Source organism: Oncorhynchus masou, unplaced genomic scaffold (genome assembly GCF_036934945.1).
Source record: "Oncorhynchus masou masou isolate Uvic2021 unplaced genomic scaffold, UVic_Omas_1.1 unplaced_scaffold_936, whole genome shotgun sequence".
NCBI classification, from domain to species: Eukaryota; Metazoa; Chordata; class Actinopteri; order Salmoniformes; family Salmonidae; genus Oncorhynchus; species Oncorhynchus masou.
The window spans coordinates 23,112-36,599 of NW_027015848.1; the positions used below are offsets into that span (position 1 = coordinate 23,112).

Sequence of the window (13,488 nt, forward strand, 5' to 3'; positions counted from 1 at the left end):
TGTCTCGTGATATTGGTGTCTAGCTGTAGGCTAGTTGTCTAGTGATATTGGTGTCTAGTGATACTGGTGTCTCGTGATATTGGTGTATAGCTATAGACTAGTTTTGTCTAGTGATATTGGTGTATAGCTATAGACTAGTTTTGTTTAGTGATGTTGGTGTCTTGCTATAGTCTAGTTGTCTAGTGATTTTGGTGTCTAGCTGTAGGCTAGTTGTCTAGTGATATTGGTGTCTAGCTGTAGGCTAGTTGTCTAGTGATATTGGTGTCGAGTTGTAGGCTAGTTGTCTAGTGATATTGGTGTCTAGCTGTAGGCTAGTTGTCTAGTGATATTGTCGACCATTATCAGTTTATCCAGTAAATAAAAAATCAAATCGAATCAAGAAACAAATCAAGTTAAATAAATGCTCTGGAACTTCTGGCTATGAATGGTACGGAGAACACCTATACCCACAATGCCCCTGGAAAACAAAGAAAAATAGATAGATGGAAAATAGAATGTATTGGAATAAAGGCTATTTTTTTAATCAAGGGCGCATGACAAACAATTGGCGAAAATGCGGAAGTGGAAAGGAAAATCTATGCGTTTTGAAGACGCTCATCTGAGACCGAAATGTTGCACTATTGAGTGGACAGTGCAGTCACGTCTTAATAAGTGGTTTAAACCACAACACAGATGTGTGGGGGGGGGGGGGGGGGGGTTCATTTAATTTGGAAGTTAAAAAAAATATTTTATCACTGTAAAACATATTTACCACTCCATTTTAAACAAATAAGATAATGGTTAAATTAGCATTATTTAAGGGGGGCTGACGTGCAATTCACATCGTACATTTTTGCCTCCGTGGATCGATTTATACTTTTCTGACCTGTCCCAAAAGCATTTGGCTTAGCTTGACGCGCATACATATATCCCATACAGTTAGGCACTACAGTTAATAAGCTTTACGCACTAATGCCAAATAGCCTAACATAATGAAATGAAAAATATCAATGTAGCCTATAGATCGATATAAATTGCACAAGAATGAGACAGTTATGGATTTTTAAGGTATTATTTGATCTTCATTTACCGCCCGCTCGCCACACACCCGCACTTCAACCAAACAATATTTAATGACCCGCCTTCTCGGCGGTTTGGACTGCGGGTTATGAGTCAACATGCGCATCACTAGTGTGTGTGTGTGTGTGTGTGTGTGTGTGTGTATTTGTGTGTGTATCACTTGAGCAAAAACTTATTTCCTCTCTCTCCTCATCCCTCCCCTTCCCTCTCAGTTCTCTCCGTCTTCAGCCTCCTCTCTCCCTCTCTCTCTCTCTCTCTCTCTCTCCCCTTGTCTCTACTCTCTCTCCTCCCTCTCTCTTATCTCGCCCACCCTCGCTCCCTCCCGCCCAGTGTAAGGGCGTCCCTGGTTGGTTTCCATGGCTTGCCTTGCCGTAAAGTGAGGGAAAATGTCTGATTCCTGTCAGTGTTTCTATTCTTGATCCCGAACCAGGCGTTGTTCCGATATATCTCAAGAAGCATGGCTATTACAGCTATATACCTAGTTAAAAACCACGCTGGGATGTGCGGTGCTTCATCCAAGGGACTTTAACACGGGTAAGATGTCAAATATAGCCTAGTGTACAATGTAGTAAATCCGACGTAATAACGTTAGTGAGTATTCGGGTCGCTCGCTAACTTTATCTCACCAGGTACGTCCACTAAAAGCAGATGTGTAGATACATTGTTGCTATTATTTCCCGACAAAAATATAGCCAGCCAATAATTCATTTTTTTTACGTTCTAACGTTCTTAGAACGTTGCCGATGTTGAAACAAAGTTGCGCCCTCGAAGATCCAATGTTGTTGCCAGTTGCCACCCCGTCGATGTGTGTTGCTAGTTGGTACAAATTCCCTTGATGATGATGATGATGATGATGATGACTCAGTGACAGACAAGACACTGTAACATCTTCCTCACTCTAGCCTTTAGTTAGATGTTAGCTGGCCTGTTCCACAATGTAATCTGGCCAAATCAAAATCAAATCAAATGTATTTATATAGCCCTTCTTACATCAGCTGATGTCTCAAAAGTGCTGTACAGAAACCCGGCCTAAAACCCCAAACAGCAAGCAATGCAGGTGTAGAAGCACGGTGGCTCTGAAAAACTCCCTAGAAAGGCCAGAACCTAGGAAGAAACCTAGAGAGGATCCAGGCTATGAGGGGTGGCCAGTCCTCTTCTGGTTGTGCCAGGTGGAGATTTTAACCTCTCCTGGGCCAGTCATTGACAGCCTCTGTCTGTAGAGCTTAAACTATGTACAATACAAGACGCTCATCATTCATGATATAGGCAGTGGAAGTCACCATCACAACGACCCTGTCTGTCTGTCTGTCTGTCTGTCTGTCTGTCTGTCTGTCTGTCTGTCTGTCTGTCTGTCTGTTTATCGGCCCTGTCTGTCTGTCTGTCTGTCTGTCTGTCTGTCTGTCTGTCTGTCTGTCTGTCTGTCTATAGGCCTAGTCTGTCTGTCTGTCTGTTTATCGGCCCTGTCTGTCTGTCTGTCTGTCTGTCTGTCTGTCTGTCTGTCTATAGGCCTAGTCTGTCTCTGTCTGTCTATAGGCCTAGTCTGTCTGTCTGTCTGTCTGTAGTCCTAGTCTGTCTGTCTGTCTGTCTGTCTGTCTGTTTATAGGCCTAGTCTGTCTGTCTGTCTGTCTGTCTGTCTGTCTGTCTGTCTGTCTGTCTGTCTGTTTATAGGTCTAGTCTAAACGAACCTAGTCTGTCTGTCTGTCTGTCTGTCTGTCTGTCTGTCTGTCTGTCTGTCTGTCTGTCTGTCTATAGGCCTAGTCTGTCTCTGTCTGTCTAGAGACCCTGTCTGTCTGTCTGTAGTCCTAGTCTGTCTGTCTGTCTGTCTGTTTATAGGCCCTGTCTGTCTGTCTGTCTGTCTGTCTGTCTGTCTGTCTGTCTGTCTGTCTGTCTGTCTATAGGCCTAGTCTGTCTGTCTGTCTGTTTATAGGCCCTGTCTGTCTGTCTGTCTGTCTGTCTGTCTGTCTGTCTGTCTGTCTGTCTGTCTGTTTATAGGCCCTGTCTGTCTGTCTGTCTGTCTGTCTGTCTGTCTGTCTGTCTGTCTGTCTCTGTCTGTCTGTCTGTTTATAGGTCTAGTCTAAACGAACCTAGTCTGTCTGTCTGTCTGTCTGTCTGTCTGTCTGTCTGTCTGTCTGTAGGCCTAGTCTGTCTGTCTGTCTGTCTGTCTGTCTGTCTGTCTGTCTGTCTGTCTGTCTGTCTGTCTGTCTGTCTGTCTGTCTGTCTGTCTGTCTGTCTATAGGCCTTGTCTGTCTGTCTGTCTGTCTGTCTGTCTGTCTGTCTGTCTGTCTGTCTGTCTGTCTGTTTATAGGTCTAGTCTAAACGAACCTAGTCTGTCTGTCTGTCTGTCTGTCTGTCTGTCTGTCTGTCTGTCTGTCGGCCTAGTCTAAACTAACCCTGTCTGTCTGTCTGTCTGTCTGTCTCTGTCTGTCTGTTTATAGGTCTAGTCTAAACGAACCTAGTCTGTCTGTCTGTCTGTCTGTCTGTCTGTCTGTCTGTCTGTCTGTCTGTCTGTCTGTCTGTCTGTCTGTCTGTCTATAGGCCTAGTCTGTCTCTGTCTGTCTAGAGACCCTGTCTGTCTGTCTGTAGTCCTAGTCTGTCTGTCTGTCTGTCTGTCTGTCTGTCTGTCTGTCTGTTTATAGGCCCTGTCTGTCTGTCTGTCTGTCTGTCTGTCTGTCTGTCTGTCTGTCTGTCTGTCTATAGGCCTAGTCTGTCTGTCTGTCTGTCTGTCTGTCTGTTTATAGGCCCTGTCTGTCTGTCTGTCTGTCTGTCTGTCTGTCTGTCTGTCTGTCTGTCTGTCTGTCTGTCTGTCTGTCTGTCTGTTTATAGGCCCTTTCTGTCTGTCTGTCTGTCTGTCTGTCTGTCTGTTTATAGGTCTAGTCTAAACGAACCTAGTCTGTCTGTCTGTCTGTCTGTCTGTCTGTCTGTCTGTCTGTCTGTCTGTCTGTTTATAGGTCTAGTCTAAACGAACCTAGTCTGTCTGTCTGTCTGTCTGTCTGTCTGTCTGTCTGTAGGCCTAGTCTGTCTGTCTGTCTGTCTGTCTATAGGCCTTGTCTGTCTGTCTGTCTGTCTGTCTGTCTGTCTGTCTGTCTGTCTGTCTGTCTGTCTGTCTGTCTGTTTATAGGTCTAGTCTAAACGAACCTAGTCTGTCTGTCTGTCTGTCTGTCTGTCTGTCTGTCTGTCGGCCTAGTCTAAACTAACCCTGTCTGTCTGTCTGTCTGTCTGTCTGTCTGTCTGTCTGTCTGTCTCTGTCTGTCTGTCTGTTTATAGGTCTAGTCTAAACGAACCTAGTCTGTCTGTCTGTCTGTCTGTCTGTCTGTCTGTCTGTCTGTCTGTTTATAGGCCCTGTCTGTCTGTCTGTCTGTCTGTCTGTCTGTCTGTCTGTCTGTCTGTCTGTCTGTCTGTCTGTCTGTCTGTCTATAGGCCTAGTCTGTCTGTCTGTCTGTCTGTCTGTTTATAGGCCCTGTCTGTCTGTCTGTCTGTCTGTCTGTCTGTCTGTCTGTCTGTCGGGCCTAGTCTAAACTAACCCAGTCTGTCTGTGTGTCTCCTGTCTCCAGGTGTCCACCCTCCCTATCAGAGCCATGTCACTGGGCAGCAGGGGAAGCAGTAGCAGCAGCGGAGGTAGAGGTGTCCACCTCCCAGTGGAGGTGTGGCGAGTGGTCCTGGCCTACCTCCCCCTCCCAGAGCTGGGCCGTTGCAGCCTGGTGTGCAGGGCCTGGAGAGAGCTGATCCTCTCCCTGGATAACACCCGTTGGAGACAGCTCTGCCTGGGCCTGCCCGAGTGTCCTCGACACCCCAACTGGCCCAGGTACTAAAGTGGAGACGGACGTTCTCTGAACAACGAAAGGTTCTCGTTGACATTCTCTAACCCCCGTGTGTCTGTCTGTGTCCCCCCCCCCTCCCAGTCGGCCCCACCTGGAGCCCTCATCCTGGAGAGAAGCCCTGAGGCAGCATGCCATCGCCAGCCGTACCTGGTCCCGTCACGCCCACCCTGAGCTCCAGCCCTCCGCCTGCCTCCACCTGTTCCGCCGGAGGAAGGAGAGGAGGGTGTGGCAGGTGGGGTCGGGGCTGGAGCTGGAGACGCTGAGGGGGGCGTTGGGGGTCGCTGGCTCGTACGACCGGGTGGTGCTGCACCCCGGGGTGTATGAGGAGCAGGCAGAGTTGGTGCTGAAGGTGACTTGACTGATTGGCTGCTGTTGTCTTGATGACATAATGTCTAGTTAAAGGTGACTTACTGATTGGCTGCTGTTGTCTTGATGACATAATGTCTAGTTAAAGGTGACTTACTGATTGGCTGCTGTTGTCTTGATGACATAATGTCTAGTTAAAGGTGACTTACTGATTGGCTGACCTTAATGCTTGTTAGTACCAGTTAGTACCTGTTAGTATCTGTTAGTATCTGTTAATATCTGTTAATATCTGTTAATATCTGTTAATATCTGTTAATATCTGTTAGTATCTGTTAGTATCTGTTAGTATCTGTTAATATCTGTTAATATCTGTCAGTATCTGTTAATATCTGTTAATGCCCATTAGTATATGTTAGTATCTGTTAGTATCTGTTAATATATTAGTACATTAATATCTGTTAGTATCTGTTAGTATCTGTTAATATATTAGTACATTAATATCAGTTAGTATCTGTTAATATATTAGTATCTTAATGTCTGTTAGTATCTGTTAATATCTGTTAATATCTGTTAGTATCTTTTTAATATATTAGTATCTTAATGTCTGTTAGTATCTGTTATTATATTCGTATCTTAATGTCTGTTAGTATCTGTTAATATATTAGTATCTTAATGTCTGTTAGTATCTGTTAGTATCTGTTAATATATTAGTATCTTAATGTCTGTTAGTATCTGTTAATATATTAGTATCTTAATGTCTGTTAGTATCTGTTAGTATCTGTTAGTATCTGTTAATATCTGTTAATATGTTAATATATTAGTATCTTAATGTATGTTAGTATATGTTAGTATCTGTTAATATCTGTTAGTATCTGTTAGTATCTGTTAATATATGTTAGTATCTGTTAGTATCTGTTAGTATCTGTTAATATATTAGTATCTGTTAATATCTGTTAGTATCTGTTAGTATCTGTTAATATATTAGTACCTTAATGTCTGTTAGTATCTGTTAATGCCTGTTAGTATCTGTTAGTATCTGTTAGTATCTGTTAATATCTGTTAGTATATGTTAGTGTCTGTTAATATCTGTTAATATCTGTTAATATCTGTTAATATCTGTTAGTATCTGTTAATATCTGTTAATATCTGTTATTATCTTTTAGTATATGTTAGTGTCTGTTAATGCCTGTTAATATCTGTTAGTATCTGTTAATATCTGTTAGTATCTGTTAGTATCTGTTAATATCTGTTAATATCTGTTAGTATATGTTACTATCTGTTAATATCTGTTAGTATCTGTTAATATATTAGTATCTGTTAATATCTTTTAGTATCATGTATTGTAATAAGATCTGCAATTTGATAAATGAAAATATTGACCTTTGACCCTGCCAGGTGCCTGTGGAGGTGGTGGGGTTAGGGAGGCTGGGGGACGTGGCTCTCCTGGTCAGTCTGGAGCAGCAGTGTCCCACAGCCAGGCTGTCCAACCTGGTCTTCATGCCTGCATGGTTCTCCACCGTTGTATACAAGGTACATCCAATCAGATCACATTTATAAAACCCTTTTTACAACAGTGCATGTGACAGTGCCTCTCCCTCCTCTCTACCCTCCCTCCCTCTCCCTCCTCCCTCCTCCCTCTCCCTCCTCCCTACCCTCTCCCTCCTCCCTACCCTCTACCTCCTCCCTCTCCCTCCTCCCTACCCTCTACCTCCTCCCTCTCCCTCCCTCCTGCCCTCTCCCTCCTCCTTCTGCCCTCTCCCTCCTCCTTCTGCCCTCTACCTCCTCACTCCTCCTCCTGCCCTCTACCCCCCTCCTGCCCTCTACCTCCTTGCTCTTCCTCCTGCCTTCTACCTCCTCCTTTCTCCTCCTGCCTTCTACCTCCTCCTTCCTCCTCCTCCCCTCTACCTCCTCCCTCCTCCTCCTGCCCCTCTTACCCCCCCTCTCCTGCCTCTACCTCCTCCCTCCTCCTCCTGCCCTCTACCTCCTCCCTCTCCCTCCTGCCCTCTACCTCCTCCCTCTCCCTCCTGCCCTCTACATCCTCCTCCCTCCTCCTGCCCTCTACCTCCTCCTTTCTCCTCCTGCCCTCTACCTCCTCCCCCTGCCCCCTACCCCCCCTCCTGCCCTCTACCGCCTCCCTCCGCCTGCCCTCTACCCCACCCTCCTGCCCTCTACCTCCTCCCTCCTCCTGCCCTCTACCTCCTCCCTCCTCCTGCCCTCTACCTCCTCCTTCCTCCTCCTGCCCTCTCCCTCCTCCTTCCTCCTCCTGCCCTCTACCTCCTCCTTCCTCCTCCTGCCCTCTACCTCCTCTCTCCTCCTTCCCTCTACCTCCTCCCTCCTCCTGCCCTCTACCTCCTCCTTCCTCCTCCTGCCCTCTACCTCCTCCCTCCTCCTGCCCTCTACCTCCTCCCTCCTCCTGCCCTCTACCTCCTCCCTCCTCCTCCCTGCCCTCCTCCCTCCTCCTCCTGCCCTCTACCTCCTCTCACCTCCTGCCCTCTACCTCCTCCCTCCTGATGCCCTCTACCTCCTCCCTCCTCCTCCTGCCCTCTACCTCTTCCCTCTCCTCCTGCCCTCTACCTCCTCACTCTCCCTCCTGCCCTCTACCTCCTCCCTCCCCCTCCTGCCCTCTACCTCCTCCCTCTCCCTCCTACCCTCTACTCCCTCCTGCCCTCTACCTCCTCACTCTCCCTCCTGCCCTCTACCTCCTCCCTCCTCCTCCTGCCCCCTACCTCCTCCCTCCTCCTCCTGCCCTCTACCCCCTCCTGCCCCCTACCCCCCCTCCTGCCCTCTACCGCCTCCCTCCTCCTCCTGCCCTCTACCTCCTCACTCTCCCTCCTGCCCTCTACCTCCTCCCTCCCCCTCCTGCCCTCTACCTCCTCCCTCTCCCTCTCCCTCCTACCCTCTACTCCCTCCTGCCCTCTACCTCCTACCCTCTACCTCCTCCCTCCTCCTCCTGCCCTCTACCTCCTCCCTCCTCCTCCTGCCCTCTACCTCCTCCCTCCCCCTCCTGCCCTCTACCTCCTCCCTCTCCCTCCTGCCCTCTACCTCCTCCCTCTCCCTCCTACCGTCTACCCCCTCCTGCCCTCTACCTCCTCACTCTCCCTCCTGCCCTCTACCTCCTCCCTCCCTCCCCCTCCTGCCCTCTACCTCCCCCTCTCCCTCCTACCCTCTACTCCCTCCTGCCCTCTACCTCCTCCCTCCTCCTCCTGCCCTACCTCCTCCCTCCTCCTCCTGCCCTTACCTCCTCCCTCCTCCTCCTGCCCTCTACCTCCTACCCTCTACCTCCTCCCTCCTCCTCCTGCCCTCTACCTCCTCCCTCCTCCTCCTGCCCTCTACCTCCTCCCTCCTCCTCCTGCCCTACCTCCTCCCTCTCCTCCTGCCCTCTACCTCCTCACTCTCCCTCCTCCCTCCCCCTCCTGCCCTCTACCTCCTCCCTCTCCCTCCGACCCTCTACTCCCTCCTGCCCTCTACCTCCTCCCTCCCCTCCTGCCCTCTACCTCCTCCCTCCCCCTCCTGCCCTCTACCTCCTCCCTCTCCCTCCTACCCTCTACTCCCTCCTGCCCTCCACCTCCTGCCCTACCTCCTCCCTCTCTCCCACCCTCTACCTCCTTCCTCTCCCTCCTACCCTCATCTCCCTCCTTCCCTCTACCTTCTCCCTCTCTCTCCTACCTCTACTCCCTCCTGCCCTCCACCTCCTGCCCTCTACATCCTCCTGCCCTCTACCTCCTCCCTCTCTCTCCTACCCTCTACCTCCTCCCTCTCCCTCCTACCCTCTACCTCCCTCCTGCCCTCTACCTCCTACCCTCTACCTCCTCCCTCTCCCTCCTACCCTCTACTTCCCTCCTGCCCTCTACCTCCTACCCTCTACCTCCTGCCCTCCTCCTCCTACCCTCTACCTCCTACCCTCTACCTCCTCCCTCCCCCTCCTGCCCTCTACCTCCTCCCTCTCCCTCCTACCCTCTACTCCCTCCTGCCCTCCACCTCCTGCCCTCTACCTCCTCCCTCTCCCTCCTACCCTCTACTCCCTCCTGCCCTCTACCTTCTCCCTCTCTCTCCTACCCTCTACCTCTACTCCCTCCTGCCCTCCACCTCCTGCCCTCTACATCCTCCTGCCCTCTACCTCCTCCCTCTCTCTCCTACCCTCTACCTCCTCCCTCTCCCTCCTACCCTCTACTCCCTCCTGCCCTCTACCTCCTGCCCTCTACCTCCTACCCTCTACCTCCCTCCCTCTCCCTCCTACCCCTCTACTGCCCTCCTGCCCTCTACCTCCTACCCTCTACCTCCTGCCCTCCTCCTCCTACCCTCTACCTCCCTCTACCTCCTCCCTCCACCTCCTGCCCTCTACCTCCTCCCTCTCTCTCCTACCCTCTACCTCCTTCCTCTCCCTCCTACCCTCTACTCCCTCCTGCCCTCTACCTTCTCCCTCTCTCTCCTACCCTCTACCTCTACTCCCTCCTGCCCTCCACCTCCTGCCCTCTACATCCTCCTGCCCTCTACCTCCTCCCCTCTCTACCTACCCTCTACCTCCTCCCTCTCCCTCCTACCCCTCTACTCCCTCCTGCCCTCTACCTCCTACCCTCTACCTCCTCCCTCTCCCTCCTACCCTCTACTTCCCTCCTGCCCTCTACCTCCTCCCCTCTACCTCCTGCCCTCCTCCTCCTACCCTCTACCTCCTACCCTCTACCTCCTCCCTCCCCCTCCTGCCCTCTACCTCCTCCCTCTCCCTCCTACCCTCTACTCCCTCCTGCCCTCCACCTCCTGCCCTCTACCTCCTCCCTCTCTCTCCTACCCTCTACCTCCTTCCTCTCCCTCCTACCCTCTACTCCCTCCTGCCCTCTACCTTCTCCCTCTCTCTCCTGCCCTCTACCTCTACTCCCTCCTGCCCTCCACCTCCTGCCCTCTACATCCTCCTGCCCTCTACCTCCTCCCTCTCTCTCCTACCCTAATACCTCCTCCCTCTCCCTCCTACCCTCTACTCCCTCCTGCCCTCTATCTCATACCCTACCTCCTCCCTCCCCCTCCTGCCCTCTACCTCCTCCCTCACCAATCTACCATCTACTCCCTCCTGCCCTCCACCTCCTGCCCTCTACATCCTCCTGCCCTCTACCTCCTCCCTCTCTCTCCTACCCTCTACCTCCCTCCCTCTCCCTCCTACCCTCTACCTCCCTCCTGCCCCCTCTACCTCCTACCCTCTACCTCCTCCCTCTCCCTCCTACCCTCTACTTCCCTCCTGCCCTCTACCTCCTACCCTCTACCTCCTGCCCTCCTCCTCCTACCCTCTACCTCCTACCCTCTACCTCCTCCCTCCCCCTCCCTGCCCTCTACCTCCTCCCTCTCCCTCCTACCCTCTACTCCCTCCTGCCCTCCACCTCCTGCCCCCACTACCTCCTCCCTCTCCCTCCTACCCTCTACTCCCTCCCTGCCCTCTACCTTCTCCCTCTCTCTCCTACCCTCTACCTCTACTCCCTCCTGCCCTCCACCTCCTGCCCTCTACATCCTCCTGCCCTCTACCTCCTCCCTCTCTCTCCTACCCTCTACCTCCTCCCTCTCCCTCCTACCCTCTACTCCCTCCTGCCCTCTACCTCCTGCCCTCTACCTCCTACCCTCTACCTCCTCCCTCTCCCTCCTACCCTCTACTGCCCTCCTGCCCTCTACCTCCTACCCTCTACCTCCTGCCCTCCTCCTCCTACCCTCTACCTCCTACCCTCTACCTCCTCCCTCCACCTCCTGCCCTCTACCTCCTCCCTCTCTCTCCTACCCTCTACCTCCTTCCTCTCCCTCCTACCCTCTACTCCCTCCTGCCCTCTACCTTCTCCCTCTCTCTCCTACCCTCTACCTCTACTCCCTCCTGCCCTCCACCTCCTGCCCTCTACATCCTCCTGCCCTCCTACCTCCTCCCTCTCTCCCCTACCCTCTACCTCCTCCCTCTCCCTCCTACCCCCGCTACTCCCTCCTGCCCTCTACCTCCTACCCTCTACCTCCTCCCTCTCCCTCCTACCCTCTACTTCCCTCCTGCCCTCTACCTCCTCCCCTCTACCTCCTGCCCTCCTCCTCCCCACCCTCTACCTCCTACCCTCTACCTCCTCCCTCCCCCTCCTGCCCCTACCTCCTCCCTCTCCCTCCTACCCTCTACTCCCTCCTGCCCTCCACCTCCTGCCCTCTACCTCCTCCCTCTCTCTCCTACCCTCTACCTCCTTCCTCTCCCTCCTACCCTCTACTCCCTCCTGCCCTCTACCTTCTCCCTCTCTCTCCTGCCCTCTACCTCTACTCCCTCCTGCCCTCCACCTCCTGCCCTCTACATCCCTCCTGCCCTCTACCTCCCCCCTCTCTCTCTCCTACCCTCTACCTCCTCCCTCTCCCTCCTACCCTCTACTCCCTCCTGCCCCTCTATCTCATACCCCCACTCTACCTCCTCCCTCCCCCCTCCTGCCCTCTACCTCCTCCCTCACCAATCTACCATCTACTCCCTCCTGCCCTCCACCTCCTGCCCTCTACATCCTCCTGCCCTCTACCTCCTCCCTCTCTCTCCTACCCTCTACCTCCTCCCTCTCCCTCCTACCCTCTACTCCCTCCTGCCCTCTACCTCCTACCCTCTACCTCCTTCCTCCTCCTCCTACCCTCTACTCCCTCTTGCCCTCTACCTCCTACCCTCTACCTCCTTCCTCCTCCTCCTACCCTCTACTCCCTCCTGCCCTCCTCCTGCCCTCTACTCCCTCCTGCCCTCTACCTCCTACCCTCTACCTCCTTCCTCCTCCTCCTACCCTCTACTCCCTCCTGCCCTCTACCTCCTACCCTCTACCTCCTTCCTCCTCCTCCTACCCTCTACTCCCTCCTGCCCTCTACCTCCTACCCTCTACCTCCTACCCTCTACTCCCTCCTGCCCTCTACCCCCCCCTCCTGCCCTCTACCGCCTCCCTCCTCCTGCCCTCTACCTCCTCCCTCCGCCTGCCCCTACCCCACCCTCCTGCCCTCTACCTCCTCCTTCCTCCTCCTGCCCTCCACCTCCTCCCTCCTCCTGCCCTCTACCTCCTCCTTCCTCCTCCTGCCCTCTACCTCCTCCCTCCTCCTTCCCTCTACCTCCTCCCTCCTCCTGCCCTCTACCTCCTCCTTCCTCCTCCCTGCCCTCCACCTCCTCCCTCCTCCTGCCTCTACCTCCTCCTTCCTCCTCCTGCCCTCTACCTCCTCCCTCCTCCTTCCCCTCTACCTCCTCCCTCCTCCTGCCCTCTTTTCCTCCTTCCTCCTCCTGCCCTCTACCTCCTCCCTCCTCCTGCCCCCTCTACCCCCCTCCTGCCCTCTACCTCCTCCCTCCTCCTGCCCCTCTACCTCCTCCCTCCTCCTCCCACCTCCTGCCCTCCCTACCTCCCTCCCTCCTCCTGCCCCTACCTCCCTCCCTCCTCCTCCTGCCCTCTACCTCCTCCCCTCCTCCCACCTCCCCTGCCCTCTACCTCCTCCTTCCTCCTCCTGCCCTCCACCTCCTCCCTCCTCCCCTGCCCTCCTCCTCCTCCTCCTCCTGCCCTCTACCTCCCTCCTCCTGCCCTCTACCTCCTCCCTCCTCCTCCTGCCCTCTACCTCTTCCCTCTCCTCCTGCCCTCTACCTCCTCACTCTCCCTCCTGCCCTCTACCTCCTCCCTCCCTCCTGCCCTCTACCTCCTCCCTCTCCCTCCTACCCTCTACTTCCTCCTGCCCTCCCTCCTACCCTCTACCTCCTCCCTCCTCCTCCTGCCCTCTACCTCCTCCTCCTCCTCCTACCCTCTACCTCCTCCCTCCTCCTCCTGCCCTCTACCTCTTCCCTCTCCTCCTGCCCTCTACCTCCTCCCTCCCCCTCCTGCCCTCTACCTCCTCCCTCTCCCTCCTACCCTCTACCCCCTCCTGCCCTCTACCTCCTCCCACCTCCCTCCTGCCCTCTACCTCCTTCCTCCCCTCCTGCCCTCTACCTCCTCCCTCCCCTCCTACCCTCTACTCCCTCCTGCCCTCACCTCCTCCCTCCTCCTCCTGCCCTCTACCTCCTACCTCCTCCTCCTGCCCTTTACCTCCTCCCTCCTCCTCCCCTGCCCCTCTACCTCCTACCCTCTACCTCCTCCTCCTCCTGCCCTCTACCTCCTCCCTCCTCCTCCTGCCCTCTACCTCCTCCCTCCTCCTCCTGCCCTCTACCTCCTCCCTCTCCTCCTGCCCTCCCTCCTCTCCCTCCTCCCTCCCCTCCTGCCCTCTACCTCCTCCCTCTCCCTCCGACCCTCTACTCCCTCCTGCCCTCTACCTCCTCCCTCCCCTCCTGCCCTCCCACCTCCCTCCCCCTCCTGCCCTCTACCTC

At 53.9% G+C, this 13,488-nt stretch overlaps 1 pseudogene; it reads left to right on the forward strand.

The window, feature by feature from the left end:
- The first annotated feature begins 1,351 nt into the window (after nucleotides 1-1,351).
- The window catches only part of LOC135538281 (F-box only protein 10-like), a 36,689-nt pseudogene continuing 24,552 nt past the window's right edge, over nucleotides 1,352-13,488 (forward strand).